Source organism: Xiphophorus maculatus, chromosome 18 (assembly GCF_002775205.1).
Source record: "Xiphophorus maculatus strain JP 163 A chromosome 18, X_maculatus-5.0-male, whole genome shotgun sequence".
NCBI classification, from domain to species: Eukaryota; Metazoa; Chordata; class Actinopteri; order Cyprinodontiformes; family Poeciliidae; genus Xiphophorus; species Xiphophorus maculatus.
Window position 1 is genome coordinate 31423517 of NC_036460.1, and position 21686 is coordinate 31445202.

Here is a 21686-nt window from a genome sequence, read left to right on the forward strand (position 1 = left end):
TTTTACAATCATTGTTTAGTACATTTAATATGTTTATGATGTATAAAATGCTTCTAATCAGTCACATTTTCATGACTGTTTGGTCTCTTTGAAGCATATTTATTGGAACATGTTGGAAGTTTACTGTATGGAATATAGCTGCTTTTTTATTTTTGTGACAAATATGACAAATCAGTCATGCTGCTTGGATCTTTATTTGACAAGGAGTTATGCATCTACACTGACTGGGTTAGTTAATATGTGTGTGTAAAATGAGCTGAGAAGTCACAGGTTATGCAGGCTGGATTGGTAAAATGACTGCATGGCTATGTTCACACTGCAGAACTTAATGCTCAATGTTGTAAAATCCCATTTTATGTGGTTGTTCCCATTTCCAGAGATATATAACTGGTCTGTGATCAGAGGCCCAATTTCTAGGTGCTAAGTTGTGAAGTAAAAGTTCCTTTAAGTCTTGTTTGACATATACAAAATTTGTACGACAAATTAAGGTGACATTGTTATTTGATTGACTACATGGCTGGAAAACAAATGCTACTGTTTTTTAAAAACGTTTTATTGCCGACAAAGATGTGGATCGGCTCAGCACTTCTTTCTCTCTTCGCAGTGGCGGGTGGATGTTTACAGCATATCCAATTTCCAGTAAACTTCACAGGGTGGCTTCCTTCATGATCGAGCCAGCACATTATATACATCACTACCAAACATTGGTGAATAGGTGAAATCATATCCACGCATTTAAAACTTCACCATAGTCCAAGCCTTCAGCAAACATTTCTCAATAGCAGAGCCCAGGACCTCCATATGGAGCAGTGGAGTCCACAGCAGTCCACAGCAGTCCTGTGCCAAAGCACTGCCTGTGCTTTGGCACAGGACAAGGGACTGGTTTTGACCAGCCTGCTATAGTGATAAAACAAAAATAAACTTTTAAAGGCTATTATTAGCAAATACATCCATCTATCCTTCAGGGGGAAAAAAACAACAACAAAATCTACAAATCATAACCTAATTGTGTCTGGATTGTTGGGAAAAGTAGCTCTTGGAGCGAGTTTGTAGCCCACTCTTCATTCAGTTCAGTAATCAATAATGCTCACAGCGCACAGGAGTCTTGGTGTCCACACACCTTTTGTTCTTTGAACAAATCAAGATATCTCAACCAATCAGATTGGGGATTCATCAAAGAGGAAAAACTGCACAGTTTCTCTGCTGTTCACCCTTGTTCATGCTGCATGTTTGGCTCTGTTGCAGCTCCTCTTGTCTGTGGGTCTTTACCTCACTGACCAGAGGTACTCACTCAGCAGGCTCTGTACTCATAGCAGCACAATTCTCTTTGGTCATTCCTTTGACTGAGATACTATGAACAACATGAAGACATGTTTACTGAAAATTATACTCTACACCTTTAATTACTTTATGATCCACAAAAAGAAAACTGTATTTTTGATTATGAAGATGGTAGAAAGAGGAGAGAAAAGAAGCAACAGCATGAACTTGGGTGTGAACTGATGGCCATTCCAAAATGTTTCACAGTAGATGGAACCATTTGCTAAAACTGCAAAGGTATAAAGAGGAAAAAGTTTGAAATGACCACAACCCACTGAGACAACAGCAGTGGGTTAAAAACATTTACCTTACCTTGGAATGGAAGATAAAAAACACAGGACTTCATCCTCATTGGTGACTGCTTCATTCAGTAACACCACAAATGTGTCCTGCCATCTAAAATCCTGAGTGAACTATTAATTATTATAGACAGTGACTAATGAATGGAATGTATTTGGCTTTAATTTAGATTCATGTCTATGATCTTGCAGAATCTGTACTAAAATGTGAGCCAGTTATAGCTTTGAAAATCAATTTTTTCATAATTGCTTTAATATTTTCATGTTTTTGTGATTTACTTGTAGTTTAGAAACATATTGGACATATTGGCCACAGAACTGCTGATGTATTTGTGTTTATTTCTTTATATAATATTCTGCACTTGAATAAATAGTTACTTACTCAGAAGGCATACAGGGAAAAATACACTGTTATTCAAGTGTGCTAACAAATACACTGCCTTCCTCAAATAACTAATCATTTTGAAAAATCATATGTAAATATCCATTTAAGTATATATTTATATCTTTTGCCCAAAACTGAGCTGCTATATTTTGAAGCATAATGTTTTCAACAGGAATTTGCTCACATGAGACACAATTTTAATGGATAGTGCTTCAAAGTAACCATTGCTAACACTAAGACAATGACTTCAGACACATATGCACCTCCTTTATAGCAAACAATCTGCTAATCTAATCATAATATTGATCCACCTGTATTGATAGAGTAAGGTGATCATTTGTTCCAGGCTGTAGATTTGATCTGTCCTAATACTCATCTAAAAAAATAAACTGTTCTCTCACCACAAAAAGCTAAATATTCAAATGTCGTAGTGTATTTATCACTTCTAACACTTTTCTCAAATTCTAGAGATACAAAAAAGCTATAATATTTATAAAGCAAATGTTAATAACTACCAGTGTTTCTGTATGCAGTTGGCTCGTTGGGAAATGAACTGCCACATTTACTTAAAACCCGTCTTGTTACATAGACAACACATCTATACACATTCATTTTGCAGTGTAATTGTATAAGTGGTAGTTGTTTACATTTTACAGCAAGTAAGTGAGCAAGCATCTTATTTACAGTTCAGAAAATGTGATTTACACTAGAGGGTGTAAACATTTAAACTGGAATATCCAAACCGTCTCTACAGCAAAGACCACCCAACTGGCAAAGACTTACCAGGTGTAACATTCTCTATTGCAGGGTGAAACTCTGGGCTTACCAGGAGGCTTTAGAACTTGAAGCATTCAGCCATTTTGCTGTGTGCAGTTTGGTGTCCCAATTTAAACCATTACACTCCCCTTTGTAATCAGCCCCAACGATTATAACCTTGCCCCGCGCCTCTGATTACTGTCCGAGTGTATTTTGGACGGTTCTGGGAACTCAAAAAGAAAGAGAAAAAAACTGCTAGTGGTCCCCACAGAACTGCAGGTTCCACAGACGTACAGTAACCCAGTCTGTGTGTGTTTATGTGTGGGTTGCTGTTCGTTTGAAGTGCTCATTCCCCCCCAAATTACAGTGCTGCCATAATGAAGTATTACCATGTGATTCCAGAGCAGTCCACTACAAAGAGGAGGAACGAGTCTATATGGGTTTTGGACGCCTGAGGTCAAAGGTCAAGTGAGACGTCCGAGCCAAGAGCTTTAAACCAGCCAAAGTTTCTGGATGTGTGTTCATGTGTGTATTTGTACATGGAGAAAAAGTCAACCCTAAAGTTCTGAGGCCTTTTTGTGTGAACTCTGCGTATGAAAATATTTTCATGAGCATTCTTTGTCTTTGTGAATCCGCTGTGTGGCTGTGTTAAAGCTCACTTTGAGCTCACACACACTCGCGCACGCCCACACGTTTAGAGGTAGGGGCTGTTTTTGGCTGGGGGCTGTGCAGGCCTCACCTACGGCCTCCTTGACCTGATGAATGTTACATGAAGCTCGGCTGCCTCTTACATAATGCATCAGTGTAAGTATGCCATTGGATGGTGTATGTACACCACTGGCACCTTCAGCCACCTTGACTTACCGACACCTACTCTTTTGTTCATCCACACATACAGTAGGATAGCTTTATGAGGACAGGAAGACAGAAAATGTTTAATGTTTGTCTTTCACTTCCTTCTCTGTCATCTTTTTGCTGGTTTTATGTTTGCAGAGATCTGGATATGATGTCTTTTGTTTCTTATTCTGCTGTTGCTGCCTGAGTGAACGTCATATTTACCTACAGCCTCGGATATAATCTTTCGACAAGAAAAAAAAAAATTCTGAATCATTATTGCCTGTATTTCTGGGATTGTTGCTTTACATGGCAAAGATTAAAATTGTATTATCTGATTATGAGAAACATGGGAGGAATGTATCTGCTCTGGACCTTGGAGTGCTGATCGGTTGTGTGTGTATTGTGTACTTTGTAATGCTTCATTTTACACCAATTAGTCCTAAAGGTGGACCACCCACCCATCGTAGTCCTCCGCCTGTGCTGGAGCCATTGCTCTGCCTCTGATGAGTGGCTGTAGGATGTGGCCCTGAGCCAGCAGTTGACATTTTAGGGTTCTGGAGATAGTGATTAGATTTTTTTTATCCAACACCAAAAATACTTGACTCATTTGAGTTCTTGAGACATTAGAAGTCTAGTTCTTGAAACATTTTGGCAATATGGCATGGTGCCTTATTCTGCTGAGAAAGGGCATTTAGTGTCCAACTAGCTAGCGTAACAGGTCAACAACAGTGTTTGGGTGATGGTTGTTTATTACAGAGTTTTCATACATAATTTAAATGTATTATGTTAATGTATCTGGAATTAAAGCCTTAAAATATCTTCAAATTATTTGAAATGATCTAAAATGGCCTCAAATATTTTAATTACACGTCTTAAATTTTGTTGTGGCAGGACCGTTTGATCTAAAATCTAAAAGTTTAAAGTATATTCTATGAAGTAGTCTTTGTTCTTTGTTTTTTGGTGGAATTTTAATGTCACACAAGCTTTTAAGTTGCACGCAGACATCGTAAGTGCGATTTGGGACTCGAGATGGTTGAGGGTGCCAGTACCTAGCTGCTTATATAGCCTTGCTAGCTAGCTAATGTTTTTATGTCCATCAGAGCTAAGTATACGTTTACCTCCACTTGGCTGGACAATGTTTATCCTTGCCACTGGCTCCCCTCTGTTGCCAATGGTCTGTGCTATTACTATTAGCATTGATCTAAGAACATTACTGTTGAACAGTTCTGAATCTGACATTCATTTCCAGAAACTTTTTTTCTGTACAGTACATTACACAATGTCCTTGCCACCCAACATGAGCTCTAGCATCTCAGCTGGTCGAGAAATACACTCGGTTAGAGCACTAAGGGACGGTAGAATCTAGTTCACTAGCCAGATATACTATGGATATTCACAACATGAATGCATGACCCATTAAACATTATATTGTACCAATTATGGCATTGGTCAACTGCAGTCCTTTGCAAATGCAATATTACAGACTCTGGTACTGTTATAGATGTTATACAGGTCTATAAAAACCCTAACTTTTTCAACTCGCTATGACTTCAAACTAGAAAGCACCCCATACACTATAATTAAGTTTTGTTTATCTCTGCCCATTATATGCCCAGTGATATGCTTGCCACTCATTTAAAGGCTCATTCATTTGCAGCATAAAAAGCTTCTGCAAGAAGTTCAGATTTGACTTTGTTTCTCTGCAACACCTGCACTCTATTAGCACGCCACTATAAAGGCCGTTGTTTTGTTTTTCTTGCTGTTTTATTTTTCCTTGTCACTATGAGTCAGAGAACAATTTATGTGAAGGACATGACAGTTGTGGCTGGAATACAATCAGCCCACGTTTCTGGCAGATTCATTTAGAAACTGAGCCGGAGCAACTCCATCCTCCTGAGGCAGGAGCCACAGTGGCAGCATGGCTGCTATCAGCTAGCATCTTCTGCTTCCAGCCACTGACCAGTCTAGATTCTACTTTATAGCTAGCGTGCTAACAGCAGTGGGGCCAAGAACCCTTTAGCGAGTGTCTCCTCCAAATCAGAGTGTACTAAATGAAAACCATTCCCCACTGCCTGCTGCAGAACTCTGCTCAGGGACAAGAGCAAAGGGGTCAGCAGCTGGTGGAGGATATGGCAAATGTTTATGAAAAAAATGCTTTCTCAAGCCCACCAAAAACACACACTTGGGGCGGAAAAAAATTCTCTGTCCCTGAACAACCAACAGCTGGGAAGGGTTGGGAGTAGCCTGAAGGTTGGCAAGTTGCCCCCTCCCCTCCTCAGTCCAGATGGGGGAGGTTAGACTGAGGCTAGCTGCAACCCACTCCACCCACCCACCTCCTCTTTCCCCCCTCCACTTCCCAAACTTCCCATTCCCATTAAGAAGAGGCTGAAGATTGCAGAGGAAGGGAAAGAAGGAAGAAAAGCAAAGGAGCATGACTGCTCTGTTTTTCACCCCAGCCCTCCCTCCCTCCATCCTCAGCCTAATCAAATAAAGCAGGAAGCTTCCGAGACGGAAGAGGAGTGTTTATTGATATTTGTACGAGCTGCTTCACCCCCTGCCCCGTCCCTGCCGTTTATTTTCTGTTCACCACTTTTGAAAACGATGATATTGTCAATGTTTTTGTCTCATATATCATGCTCAGTTGAATGCTTGAACACTGCTGAGGCAAAACGGTTGTGTTGCTCTCAGCGTCTTATAATATACCATTATCTTAAATTGAACCAGTGGGAAATTACACACCAGCTCGACATCCGTTGTAAAATGGCCATGACCAGTCCATTTATTGTAATAACAGGGTGTCATATGAAATGAAATGGCATGAAATAAGACTAGATGACCCACTTCATTCATAATGTTGGGAAAACATAAAGAACACATGCAACTTGCACCATGGCCAGGTCAATTCTTTTGAGAGGATTGTGTTGCAGCTGTGTATGCTTCTCTCTAAAAGCTGAAATTACATCTTTAAGTACAGTAGATCAACTCACTCACTCACTCAGATGTAGCCTTTCAGTGATGAGAGCAGGATAAGGGTCTTTCTGTAGATTTTACTGTGGTTCTTGTAGAGAGCTGTACGTCCATCCAGTCATGTACTAGAGTCCTCATAAACTGCCAAGCTGTAATGGCTTTTTAACTTTTGATGGCAGTACAAGACCTCTATTGAGCTTTAAAATATGGCAAAGCAATGGGACTCCAGTCTTTGACCAATGTTGAGACAATAAACATTACAGTAGAGGTATAAAGTGCACTGAAGCCAAGCCAGACCTCTGTCACTTCCTATAGAAGTACATGAGCACAAACTCCAGCTAGTATCAGATTTTTATAAGGCTATATAAAAGTCAGAAAGAGCCACCGGACGGTTTCACTCTCATGAAAATCGTACCCACAGACTAATGAAAGCAACCTTTTACTTGTCTTAGTACACTAGAAGGTGTTGCAGGTTTTATTTTAATGAAAGTCAAAACCAAGTTCCTGTCCTAATATCAGGCTATTTTCAAAAGCCCATTAAGTTTCTCTGAGACAGCAACTGTGTTTCCATCCAATTGTTTTTCAAATTTTAAGCAAACTTTTGAAAAATGCTAAATAGACTTTTTTCCATTTACTGGTTTGGAGCGAATCAACCACACTACGCAGAGTGTGACTTCTTCAGATGTTGATGCTGTGCATAATAAACAAGATGTAGAGGTTGCAACACTAGCAATGACCTCACATCTCAGAAAAACATGGAGGTTTGGACTTAGAACATTTCCGGATCGTTCTACCACTCCCGGCCCACAGTCCTCCCCTCCGTGATGGAGGTTTGTACTTTGACATGTTTCTGAGTTTGGTGCTTCTGTTAAGACATGCCCACCACTGGATGGGAACATTTACTACGTCCGAATGTATTTGCCAAATGTGTTTCCATCCCCCATTTTGCACATTAAGTCTTTTAGAAAAGCCGAAAATCACCTAGTGAAGGCAACAAAACTTACGATGAAACTGAAAAAAAATAGAGGATGTTATTTTGAATTTAGTAATTTCCTTCAACCTTTTCTAACACAACACTTCAACATGCCGATACATAGACTTAGATAGAAACACGGCTACTGTTGTGTTTGACCCTGCAGTTCTGAGAAGCTGCTGCAACAAACAAAGAGCAACTTTTTCTTGAACTGCCGCCTTGAGAGGCTGTCTTGTAATTTTCAATGGATCTTTTGTTGGAGGTTATTGAGAGGCGGCAGCTTGATTTTCCCCTCAAGCCATATTAGTGTGTGTGTGGACGCATGCTGTTCTGTGACGTATCACTCGTTGTGGCATTGTACGTGTTCATTGGGAGAATGGTGCAGTAATCCAACGCAACCTGCAAACGTTTGGGCCTGGTGCCAACGTCTCTCTGCAGGTCGCAGCTCCCGACCTCCAAGCGCCAATCAGTGTCTTTGAGAACCGTCTTCTTCCACTCCAAATGTCCCAACATGCACCCTACTCAACACAGGCCTTCAGACCAGAACTACTCCCTGTGCTCATTTGTTTCAAATCAACTCTGTGTTAATTTTCTTGTACAGGCAACCAACATATTATTATGAAATATCATTACAATTAAGACAAAAAAATGCCATTTAGTGTCATCACCCATATGTTCATGAGTAGGATTTATTAAAACCTTCACATACATTTTTAAATCAATTAGGATAAAATGTGTAAAACTGCCATCTTGGGAAAACCCGAGTTGTGCCATAGTCACTTCTTTTTTGGAAATACAGGTGAAAGAAAAAAGCAATTAAGAAAAGAGGTGGGAAATATTCTGTAACAAATGGAAGGTGCAAAATGTAAGTGATGGATGAATGGTAGAAATTAAAGAAAAAGAAATGAGGATCCACATGACAAGTTTGACTCTTACAAATAAGAGATTTAACACATATTAATGAAAATGTGAAATAAATTTAAAAAGGAAGAAAATAAAGAGATGAATGAAGATGGAATAATGAGAAGAGACCAAAAGAAAGTAAAGTGTAAGGAGTCCTGTTCCACTGTGTATAAATGTGATTCTTCAACAGTTAAAGCTCAATCAAACACTCACATGAACATAAATCCATGTTTAAACAGGCATGCACACCTCCAAGGGAAAACCATTTGCAGGATGTAATTGTAAGGTAATGGAGGTCAGTCTGAGAGAGGTTAGGGGTTAGAGGTCAGAAGTGTGTTGTTGCAGGGACCTTAGCCAGTAGCCATCAGCCGGGGTCATGTCACATATGCATTTGTACCAGTTAGTGTCAGAAACAGAAAAGCAAAACCATTCAGACTTGAGCTGAAAACATGAGGACCACTGGGCCGCACGCACTACCACACACACGCCTACACACACCTTCTCTTTTAATTTTTTTTTAATAATTTGGACATCACTTCATATTACCTGAAGCAAGCTCTCTCTGCTCCCAGCCGTGTGTCACTTCGCAGCACTCTAACTCACCCGGAGGTGTAATTGTAGCCCTGCAGGTCTCTCTGTGTAAGCCTGCCGCACGTCTCCAATAGCCACAGCTATTAACATATGTAAGAGCAACAAGGTCTCACCTTTATTGAGAAAAGCCAGGCCGCCCTGCGAGTTCATTAGCCCTCAGCCGTGTTGAATTAGAGGCGGTGCAGCCCTGCACTGTTTCACTCTGCCGTTCAGTTCGCTGCTGACTTACACACTCAACCCACTGCTTCTTCAGACAGCTTCTGGGGTTGTTGTACATATGAACTAATATCACATTTATTATATCTATTTACTGTCAACAAGCTTTTTTCTGCTTTTTTTTCTATAACATTTTTACCAATTTTTAGATTTTTTTATTATTATTTTAAGAGTTCTAGAAATTTTACATCTATTATAATGTCCAACATGTCCTATACCACTTCACATAGCACTGCATTTAATTCAGTATAAATACCGTAATATTACAAATAGTACTATGCAATATCATGCTATTGCAAAATGAAACTTAGCAAAGTCTTTTTTTTTCTGGGGTCTAAATTGTTTACATACTGTGTGTCATTTCTCTGTTGCAGCCTGGTTCACATGTAAGCTACTTTTTACACTAAACAAATCATCATCAAGACTTACAAGCCTAATTAAATATCAGGACAGAAATCATGAGGTCCAGCATTGGCAGGATGGTTCTGTAAACAAGGCAAAGTTCTAATTAAGGTCCATTATCACTTGGAATCTTGTCCACATCCTCTTGGAAATGTCACTTTTTAGAAAAAGGAAGACCGAAACAATGATTCTTACTGTATTCTTCATATGAAGAGCATGTATTTCATTTTCAGCAGATTATCCAACCTAACAAGGTTACAGGGAGAGCAGTAGGTAGCGGAAAAGCATTGATTGTCTTTGAGTTGTACGAAACAAACTTTTTTAGTTTTCTGCACTTTCTATTTGAAACTACTTTATATTAATGCTGCTTGTTTCAGAGGGAAATGGCCAAAATTAAAGCTAAAAAAGTGTCAAGTACAGACTTTTAAATTAGACAAAAAAAATGTTTGCTCTCCTTTTGTTAGCTGTTAGGTTTTGACTTTGACATACTGTAGCTATGAATTTTTAAAAAAGTCCTGGTGCTTTTCTCAGCAGAAGAACAGCTCAGAGTTGTTCTGCTGACTGACTGACTGTCTCAACATGTGGTCAAACAGGTAAATGCAGAAATGAATCTAACGAAGTCAGCCCTCTTTCTTTTCAGGTGATATAATTAGGCAGTAATAACGTTAAACAGCTAATGTCCAGAGTGTGCACACTAACAGACAAAGCAAATGAGATTACTGCACAAGCAAAACCTTCGATGTTGCATGTTTCCAGAGGGTTCTCACAGAGTAAGCTAAGACATGTGTCCATGAGTGTCGTCCTTGTTTGCTGTCCGGATAAGCCTGGAAACAGACACCTTGGAGCAGCTGAGCATTTGGCTGTGGGACAACCCTCCTCACAGAGAGGAGCAGAACTGTTGACCTCCACACGCACCAACAAGCAGCACATCATCGCACGCCGACACGCAGACATCCATGTCCTCTTGAAGACACGCTCTCACACAAACACATTCTCCTGAAGTCCCACAGGAGACAGACGCTGCCATGTTTACTGCCGCGCCGGAAATTTTAACAGGAAGGAGCTCTAGACCAGCGGCTATCATTCACGCTGTCTTCCTCCCTGTCCATCCGTCTCTCCCACTCTTTTTTTTTGTTGTTTCTTTCAGACGTCTTTACATCAACACTTAGGTCAGTTTATTTGTCTGAAGCAACAACTCAGCAAGTTTTATTGCTCGGCAAATCCAAATCAGGAGGGGGCGTAGCATATAAATTTCCGGAAGAGCGCGCCAGTGCACACACTCAGGAGAATGTAAACCGGGCCTGGAGCATAAGCGATAACAAATAAGAGATGTGCTCGAGCTGCGAGCAATACACTCCAAATGTTTTTGTTTTTATTTCGAAGGACACAGAGGAGTCTGGCTGGAGCTGCAGCCAGAAAAACACTCCAGACCTTCCAAACACTGTCGGCCACGCTGTCTCCCCATCGAGAGCCTGCTGGTCCGGCCTTCACACTCTCTTTTTCTCTCCTCTCTCTGTAGAAGTTGAGGGGAATCCAGTGGTCCTAATGATCCATTATGAAGAGCCTCAAGCTGTCTAACCCATTAGTCTACAAATGGTCCTTACTTTACTTCAAATTCTTTTATTTTTTTGAAAAAAAAAGCTTCATTTTTCTCTTAAAAGGTTTGTAATAAATAAGTAGATGACTAAAGTTTCCACAATTTAAAAGGAAAATATTATAAATCATATTCACATAAAAAAGCTATTTAAAAAATGGCTAAAACTGTTTTGGTTCAGTCCTTTTTAAAAAGTAATGGGATAGTTTGGCTTTTTTTAAAGTTAGGTTCTGTTCATATCATCAGCCTGGTTCTAAGGACAATCAAGAGACTAGTTAACCTAACAGTCAAGTTTTTGGACTGTGGGAGGAAGCTGGACTACCAGTTGATCAGTTTGTAAGATAAGCCCCAATTTTAATAAACTTATGTACTGATCCAACTAGTCCAATAGAATGGAAGCTATCATATTACACAATGTCCCATTGGCTCTAGCTGCTTGTCACCAGCTCCAGTAACTCAGTCCAGTCTCTCATTAAGGTTTGTTTCATCTGTCTGAATGTACTCCCGGTGTTTGGTAGAAATGATTATCCAGTTATAAAGCCTCTGTCATCTTACACAACACATCATCTGTTCAGATGAAAAGCCACACAAATGTTTTTCCATAAAACTGGAGACTTCTTAAATGCAATTTTCCATCTTGTCTCTTTCATTCACTCATAGTTTTCGCTTTTCGCTTTTTCATTTTTTTTCTGTCTAATTAAATTACCTTAAAGCTCATTGAAAATGCCCTCATCTTTACTGCCACGACTTCACTGTTTAGCTTATTTACTTCTTTACCAATGCTGAATTGAATTTTAAGCAAACAATAAGTAAAGTTGGGTTCTATTTCGTTTGAGGTAATTAATAGGACGTCTGTACTGACCCATACATTCACAGTGTACCTTATAGAGACAATAGGAATTAGCACTCCTTCAGTCAGCATCTGGTACCACTCTGTGTTTTTGCTAATGGAATTATTTCGGCTTTCTTACTGTTGAGCATTTGTTTCCAGTTTCCTGTTCTGCATCCTGAGTATGTTTTGTGGGATCCAAAGTTGGTGGCTGGAGTTTAGCTAAGGGTGTATTCACACCAGGCCTGTTTGATTCACTGTAATCAAACTTTTTGTTTGTTTCTCCGGTAGGAGAAAGGTCCGGTTGGTTTTAGGTAGTATAAATGCGTAACTGAATTCTAATGTTGCCCAAAAAGGCAAACTCTGGTCTGTCTGCAAACCTGGGCCTCAGTTTGGTCGAAATGAACTCTGGTGTGGTTTCAATGCATATATGGACACTAAGCAGACTGGAGACTGCTCCTAAAGCAGGAGGAGGACTACAGAGCTGGGCCTTCTGGGTAAATACAACCAAAACAAACAAGCAAGTCTAACGTTACTTCATGCAACAAATGCCTTATGGTCTTTTGCCAAAGACAAAAGAACAACCCTCCAAATGTTAATACTTTGTCTACATTTTCTGAAGAAAAAAGTTGTCCTCGGTTTCTTCTTGGTGTTATTTTCTTCAGTGATTCTTGGAGCAGAGCAAGGGGTAAAAAGGTTTCCCAAAGAGTTTGGTTTGTTCAGCACAGTGAACCGTGACAGCGAACCGCACCAACTGGAAATTATGGTTTCCAGTTTAATTGAGTCTACTGGACTAACAAGTGTAAAAACACCTTATGGTGAATAAACCCTTTATCAAGTTTAGAAAAGCAGCAAATCTATCCATTAGCCACTACATTTCTGGAACAGATTTAATCAAAAAGACTTTCAAATGAGTTTCCATCTTCAAGTTGTCAGCTTTATAGTTCTGAAGTGGCTGTGTTGATGACAATTTGCCTACACTTATTGATTTTTTTAAAAACTCAATCTTTTATTCTGATGTCTTTTCAGATGTAGTAGTTTGAGATATGTGTTGCAGTATTTTCTCTAGTCCCTCCATTAGTCATTAGTTTGTAGAGGGATACCCTAAAACCTCTGAGTGATGGCTAGTGTGCAATGCTTGTATATTTCCCTGAAGGTATGCTCTTCTGTGACAGCATGTCAGAAACATCTTTCCAAAGAGAAACTTGAAAGGCGTCGTAATGAGGTGCCCAGACCGACTCCGTCAGCCTTGGTTAATTTGCAACAGGAATAAATCTCTAAACCTCATAGATGAACTGGCTCAGCTCTGTTTTTATAGTAGTTAATTTGGTCTCTATCAAAAACTTGCATGCAAGATTTTAAAAAAAGCAACCAAAAATAATTGCATCTGTTTCTAGACAAAATCTGTAAAGAAATCCAGTATGTATTTTTCTATGCTTGTAGGAAAGCTTGTAGGTTAAATAACTTTGGTAGTGGAGGATAAATCTCCTTTCAGTGATATATAAATTAAGACATCCAAGTGTTTTATAGACTTATTGACATCTCTGTGACCCGTTATGCATAACATACTCACTCCCTCTCCTTTTGTGTGAGCCAGGGCTCTGGAAGTGTTGAAGGGAGGGAGGGAAGGAGGGCACTGAGGGTACAGGGTTGCTTCAGGGCCAGACTGAACTTCCTGTGAAGGTGTAAGGGATAAATGCAGAGAGAGATGCATGGAAGGGGTGAGGCCGTGTGAGGAGATGAGAGTCTGAGCCCGGCTTAGACATCTCCCATTCTGAGGCTGCTGACATCCCTACTGGCTATCATATCTTTTCGTGCCCGTAACACACAACTCACACACTTTTCAATTTTTCACTCGCTTCCTTTTGCTCGTCCCCTATTCTGACCCTCAGCACTGCTTTTACAGAGAGAACAGATACTTTGTCCTATTGGACCACTTGTAAAAGCTTCTATCCCTTTCATTCTCCGTGGCTTCTGCACACATCAAAAGCAGAGGCTGTTTAACAGTGCCAAATCCTCTGAGGGTCATGGCAAAGGACACACTCACTAAGTGTGGAGGTTCATAATGCCCTGTGTTTGAGTTTACCGCCTGAAGGCACTGTGGTTGTAGAGAGAAAGCGATATTATGAATTCTTTCCAGAACTGAACTTCCTAGGGCACTAGCAGAAAAAAACAAGACTAAGTTAGTAGTTATGTCTATTCATCTAGTCAATCCAATACTCACCAGGCTTCACCAAGTGCACCTCTCATCAAGTTTGGAGCTTTGTTCTTACAGACAGAAGCCAATTTCAATGCATCAAATTTCAAAGACAGGTTAAGTTTGATATAATCAGCATTTTTATCACTGAAGGTAACATAGTTAGTTGATTGTGTTATAAAATGGCACAATGTGCCTGGAAAATATATACCACCACTTTAAGTGGCACACTACTGGCTTCATATAAAATAGTCAATATTTGCCATTTCTTTAAAGAATGGTGCCAATGCAAGACAGAAATTGGATGCTCTGGTTCACCCATATCCATCTGTGGCATTTTCAAGTGTGTACTTCTACTGTAACTGCATTACAGGTGGTTAATTTGTTTGCTTTGTACAATTTATTATTAAATTAAAAAAAACATTTTTTCTCTATTCTCTTTTTTCCATGTGGTGTTACATGACATGTCCCTGCTTGTTTGACCGTCCAGGTGAGTACCACTTTAAGCTTCTTGACAGCAACCATGCAGTGTGCTCTCTTATCCTTCTTTCGTTCCTTGGCAACATGTTTCAGTGTTAGGCCTTCACATTCCCTCCCAGAGACCCTTCTTTCAGCCCGACACACTGTCATTATTTTAATCAAATGCAATTACCACCGCTATGGGGACAATGGAGATTTGTTGACTGTCCTTTTTCAGCCACCCCTAGTCATTGCCCCCTGGATCCCACCCATCCAGCCTTCCCGCACACACATAAACACCCCCACACGCATACACCCCTACATGCACTAGAGCAAACAACTGTCTTGGGAAAAAGGGCAAGAGTTAAAAGTCTGAGGGCCAAGTAGACGTGTGGGCTTGGAAAGATGAAAATATACATTGTACTGTACAAGGTTCACCAACAACATTTTTGTTTTGGGGTGGAGAATTTGATTGAAGTGTTATGGGAGACTTTTGTTTGACTGGGAGTAGTGATCAGTGTGTTTAGGAGTTGTCCATGTGCGGTTTGGCACATCAACTAGGCGTTCTTTTGGTCAGTGGGTGGGAAAAGCAGGGGGGAACATAATGACCTTATGATGCTGTTGTGGGGCGAGGCGTTGAATTGACCGCTTTTGTGGCGAGTGACAGAAAAGACGCCTCGTCCAAAAGCAGGCCGGCCTTTGTCCTCATTCCTCCTATTATCTTTGCACCACTGCAAAATGTGTTTTCAGATAATCTCTGAAGAAAGGGCAAGATGGCTTCAGAGGACGGTTGTGTCTGTTTGAGTGGAGAGAGACAGGAGGCGTTGGGGGTGGTGGTTGTTGTTGAATAGCCTCCTCTGTAGTAATGAGAAAGGGGGAGAAGAGTGGGATAAAGACTGTAAGTGTTCTGGAGATGTGACCACCACACCACCACCTCTTCTGCCTTGTGGGCACAAGAAAATAATTCACTGATCTGTCATCTGCCAGACATTACCCGACACTTCCTTCCTCTACCTCAACTCCTTTTTTTTCACATACTCCCAGCTATACTCAGAATTCATTCCCGTCCACCAGACACATAATAACTCTGAATCCCTCAGTGGCCCCCTCCTAGTGTGAGAGGACTTAGCTAGTGGCTCCAAAACTTATGAATCACCCTCAGGTAGACTGCAAATCTCTGTTACAGAAAAAGATGACTTTAGGTTGAGCGAGTGTGAGGATGCTCACTCTGCACAATGCTCTTCAAAATGGAGGCAATAAAAACATCAAACACCAACTGGGAGGGGGAATTCCTCATGCATGGCTACTAACCAAACATGAAATGTTTATGCTTTCAGTGTGTGGGATGGTGTGGAATTGCTCACTCACGAAAAGCAGGGGACAAAGTTGTCTCTGATCCACATGTGGTACCTCCCGCTACTTCATGTATTCTTACAACAGTTCAAGGAACGAAAGGCGGCAGCAATCCCCTGACTAAAGATACGGATATTGAACAGGACAGGAACATTAACATTTTACCAGAGCCTTTCCTCCACCTCTTCTTCTCTCACCGTCTCACTCCTTCCTTTGACATGGTGTTGGCATTCCCCAGAGCTGTAGTACACTTACAGCATACTGGGGGAAAGTGCCACATTTGGGAGTCACAGCAACACAACATTGAGAGAAGCAGCAAAGTGGGCTGAAGAGAACTTTCTTAGCAATAAAGTAATTGTGAAGACTGTTTGGTTGAGGAGCCTTGAGGAAACTGCTTTGTGCTTCAACTCTCGGCTCTCTGGTAGACATTTTTATTTTCCTATGCTTTTCTGTGTCCCATAATATAGTTACATTTATATTAATTTATGCCTACAAAAGCTTTGAGGCAGACAGTTCTTTTATTTTATACAGTCAATGTGAAAAGAAAGTGCAGTAAATATTATACATTTTAGCAGATGATTAGCAGGCTCATCAGTTCTTTAAGTCTTATTTCAGTTGTAAAAAAAACCCACTATTGGTTCCATGTTAAGAAACTGTGAGCAGGAAGAAGTACATTTTTCCATTAGTTTTAAATGGAACAGTAGAAGCTACATGTTTCTCATAAGATCCACTTGGTCAGTTGATAAATACAGTAGCAAGTTTAACCACATCCATAAAAGCAGGAGTTCTAGCAACTTGTTGCTCTGGAGTCTACAGCTGTGTGTCGCCAAAGCAGAAAGGTAATGACCTAAGAGAAGCAACTGTTGTTTAAGAACACTTTTCAAACAACGTTAAGTTCACCAGTCTACAGTTAAATAAATAGGCAGAAGTGAAAAACATTAAAGACAGCTGCCAATCCACACAGGATTGTGTCATACTCAGAAATTCTGGGTCATCTCCCAGATTCCACAGGCCTCAGTTAGCATTACAGTTCATGATGGCATAATTCAAAAAAAGACTGATCAAGCAGGATGTGTCAGAAGTGTTACCAGGACATATTTTTTCTCTTAAGTGAATATGGAAGCACGTCTTGTTTGCAAACCTCCATCTGGGTAAACAAGACTTTTGGAGCAATGTTCTTTGGACAGATCAGCACAGAGTAGAGACTAGTTGCCTAGTAGCTGTTAGGCAACTAGTAGGTATAGTTTTCTTCTGCATATATTGAAGACAAAATATCATCAAATGCCGTCCCTTGCACAAGTATTAAGAGTCCACATTTAACTCTTGACAACTTTTCTTTCCCTGCCTTCTGTTTCATTCATTAGCGATGACCTGAGACATTATGGTTGAATGGCATCAGTGAAAAACTCCTTGCAATAAATTGATATCAAAATTCCAAGAAAAAAATACATGGGAACTTTCAATCACACTGCAACCAAATATGGTTTCAGTAGTTTGATTTTTGTTTTTTTGACTTCCTGTGTAGCATTGGACTGCCTGCATTGTTAAAGTACAGTTATTTAAGATATTAAAAGCAGAAAAGGTTTTGTTAGAGTTCCAGAAAAGATTTAGATCCACGCTGTGGTTCTTCAATTTCTGATTCTTTGGTATTTCTCTGTACTGTGGTGCTGAAGGTAATGTTGATAAGAATTGACCTTATAGAGTGTTCTGAAGCTGAGCTGGTTAAATGTTGCAGTTAGTCCTAAATGACAGGGTCTCCACAGGCTTTGTTGCTCATGCCTCATTTTATATGGTTTCTTAATAAAAGACTAGCGAGAGCTCAGGCCAGAAATAGAGCTCCCTTCATCCAGGACCGACCATCAGCACAGTTTACTTGGAGCATGACATTAACACCCAGTGTACATATGTTAAGAGCCCTCTTGGAAAATACAGTGTGCGGTTGGAGCAAGGGATTTGTTCAAATTAGCCTCACAAAGATCATATAACATAAGTGGAAACAAATGTGGATGCCTCTGCCTTGTTATTCTTCTGAATCACCAACAAAACTTTGGCCTTTCAGACAGCTCATACTTAACTAGAGAGAAAAGAAGAAGCGTATGAAGCCAGGTCAAATGCTTTTCTTTTTTCATTTCTTTCAACTCCCAAAGTAATTTTAGGAGACACCTAGAAGTGTTTGGAGAAGCCTGGCCTTTGTAAATGTGTGTAGGAGGAAAAAGTTATGCCTAATGCGTAATGTCCATTGAGTTCTGGTCTGTTATACATGGTAATGAATGGCGGTCACAGAAACAGTGTCCTGTATCAAAGAGCTGAACTAACATGCCTTTCTCACGGAGCCAGAAAAATGGCCCTTTGTCAGAGTGGACGCCTGCTATCGACTCCCAGCATCTCACAAAATATGCCCCATTGTTGGTGAAGGCCAACTCCGTTTACAACTCTGAACCGACAGCATTCCTGAAGTCAGCAACACTAACCACTTCTCCAATGACCTCCAAGAAGAACAGCAGTGGACTACTAATAGCTTTACCTGATGTCAGATTTTTTCCCTTTTGCCCAAATATTTATAAAGCTTTGAGATTTAGAGCTTGGTTTGAAATGTGTCACTATGCAGTTCTGTGCAGGAGTGTTCTGAACTGAGTTGTGTAATGTCTGTAAAATTTCTGGTTACACATTCACCAAAATTGATAGATGAAGGAGAGTTGAGGGAGATTTGAATTTTGTCTCTTTTAGCATGGCTCCTTTACTACAAAACAAATGTGTTTTGTAGTTTTTTTTTACATCTATGAAATTCCATCCATCAATTAGCCTCAATTATACCAAGTTTCCTCCCCATCCACACAGACCAGCTCCTCTGAGGAAATCCCAAGGCATTTTCAGGCCAGTCCCACATAGTACATCTTATTCCCTCCAGTGTGTCATGGGTTTCCCTTGGGGAACACTCAGTCAGGGTAGGAACATGCATTCACTGGTAAATCTAGAGTCTTGGCTCTCTCTTTACCATGATACAATGCTCACATCAATGCCACATCAATCCCACTTTATTTTTCCCTCATTCTGTCATTAATGATATTATGAAGAACAATTAAAATGATGCTGGATCCCAGTCCTTATCCAGAACTATAAAAAAAAGACTTTGAATCTGATTGACTCAGAAAGTTCCTCTGTTGGCACTATATATAAAGAAGACGAACAGTAGGTCCCACATTTTCTTTTGATTAGGGATTTCCTGATCTGGTCCTTTAGCCCAAGTCAGTGTGTGTCGACCAATGCTAAGGGAGAACATAAAATTCTACATTTACATTATACTGTATTTACTGTAATCCAGAGCAAGATCACTGGCAGCCCTCCACATGCATGATTCCATTGCAATGTGGTAACAGAGTGGAGTGGTTTCCTCTCTGCTCTGCTGCTGGATGCTGCAAATTGAGCCTGCTGTTCTTTGTTGCTTTTTTTTAAGTAAAAGTTGCTGGAGAGGTTTGAAAAGTTGCTAAATATAGCAACAATGTCGCTAAGTTGACAACAGTGCTCTCACTTCAAACTGATGCTGTATTCTGCTTTGCTTTATGACAGTAAGTGCTACAAAGTACAGCGCATGTGTTATTTCCAGCCTAACTCCATACCACCACATAACGGTAGTTACTAACTGTAACTATTGTTACAGTTAGTAATGGTAGTTGCTATAAGTAACGGTAGTTAAAATAGGGTTAAAACCCTATTCCAATTTGGGTTTAAAATAAATATACATATATATCTGATCAGTCCCAATTTCCTATCATATGATCGGACTGGGACATCCCTGCCTTTGATTATATAAATTAAAGGCACATCCGACATTTTGTCGGATTGAAACATCCGACAAAATGGTTGTTGGATGTTTCAATCATTGGACAATATGGTTTCACGTGTCTTTGGTTCTCTTCTCTTTTTTCTTTCTGCAGAATTTTGGTCTTTTTTTGGCCTTTCTGCTTTCCTTTTTCTTACAAAGGTAATGTCAAAAGGTGTTTACACATGCAGTCACATGCACCTGCTACCAGTTTTGAGCAAGCTCTGCACTGGTGCCAACACAATTCTGTTGAATAGAATATCTCATAAGGAGGAGACGTTCACGGCCTTGCTGTAGATTTTTGTTTGTCTTGAAACCTTTTTTTATTTAGTCATGTTGAAATTCCTACCCAAAGGTTGTTGGTCTAACATCACTTCCATCAGATACAATCTAGTTGGCTACAACGTAATGTTTGTGAACCTGTTTTATTGTATAGCTATGACTGGTGCACACTTCCTTTGAAAATAGTGGTGGATATCACAAGAACATAACTGAACTTCTCAGTGTAATAACAACCAGTCTCCTAATTTTATTAATAGAGTAAATTCAGCTGGAGTCTCCTACAGATATCTGTGATGATCATACTGTAATACTATCCTGAAATGAAGTTACGTTATCATTGCATAATAGTAAAAACCACAATTGTTATAAAATAAAGTTTTCCTAATATAAAGATCTTTGTGTTAAATAGACATCCACTTGATCGGCTGCGCAATAATATAACTTGGCTTTTGGCCAGCACTGTTCTGTTTAAAACAAGTTGGATTGACTCATGTTTGACTTTTATTGTACAGCTCGTCTTGTAAATAAATATATTTAAATGTGTTTAGAAAAAATTTAGTTCTGGGATTTACTGTTTTTGTCATGGAAGTGATTCTTTGAAAAAACCACAAACCGTAGCAAAACATGTCACATTCTGGAATTTTGGCTTTTGTGGCATGGAGTCGTGTCACCCATGTCTATTTATGAGATGATGTTGTAATGCTTGGGTTTTTTTATGCTTACAGGCAGACAGGCCTTTTAAAAGAACTTCTTCTTGAAACACAATTAAACAAACAAAGAGGATAGATGTGAAAATTGGGCATTTTCTTCTTTCCTGCTGTGTGAAAATCCTTCGCTTTTCCCTTTCTGAGAGTGAATGGAGTAAATCCGTGGACAGTCTAGGGACTTCTGTAAAAATGGTGGCGGTGAAAGCAGTGCTTTAGGAAACGAGAGCTGGAGTCCAGTTTTAAAGTCCATCCAGTATCCACTAAGCTCTCATACTATTGGGAGTGTTGGAATGTTTTTCAACCAAAGGGGGCTATTTACTAGGCTCCAGTCGCTACATGGGTGTGTTTCTGGAAGGGAGAGAGCAAAGTAACCCTCAGGAAAGCTTTTATTTATAGGGATCGGAAAGCTGGAGGGCCCTGAAACTCTGGGATTTTTAATGACAAGCCTTTTGAAAAGCAAAAACAATCCATCTTACAGTCACATCCAGCTATTTTCATCAATTGTACGTCCATAGGCGACTATTGGTGACTGTGTCGACTGTGTTGAATGAGTTATTCCCATGTTGTCAGAACTTTGGAGATCTTTTTGGACCATCTTTCAGTCCGAATTCCAGTATTTCCTGGATCCACTTTGTCCTGTAGGATATTGTTGACGTGAGTCAGGAGCTCTGGCGCTAACAACCTCAATGATGAAGTCAGCACCTCTCAACATTTCGCTCCTTAATGGAGTCTTCACTGCCTTTGTCCTTAACCATCCATTTCCATTAATTATTCAGAAGGAGAAAGGAAAACCGTT

General features: G+C 40.0%; 1 protein-coding gene across 3 annotated transcripts in view; it reads left to right on the plus strand.

The window, feature by feature from the left end:
• Nucleotides 1–21686, plus strand: part of bcas3 (BCAS3, microtubule associated cell migration factor) — a 342270-nt gene that overhangs the window by 183588 nt on the left and 136996 nt on the right. The window lies entirely within an intron of this gene.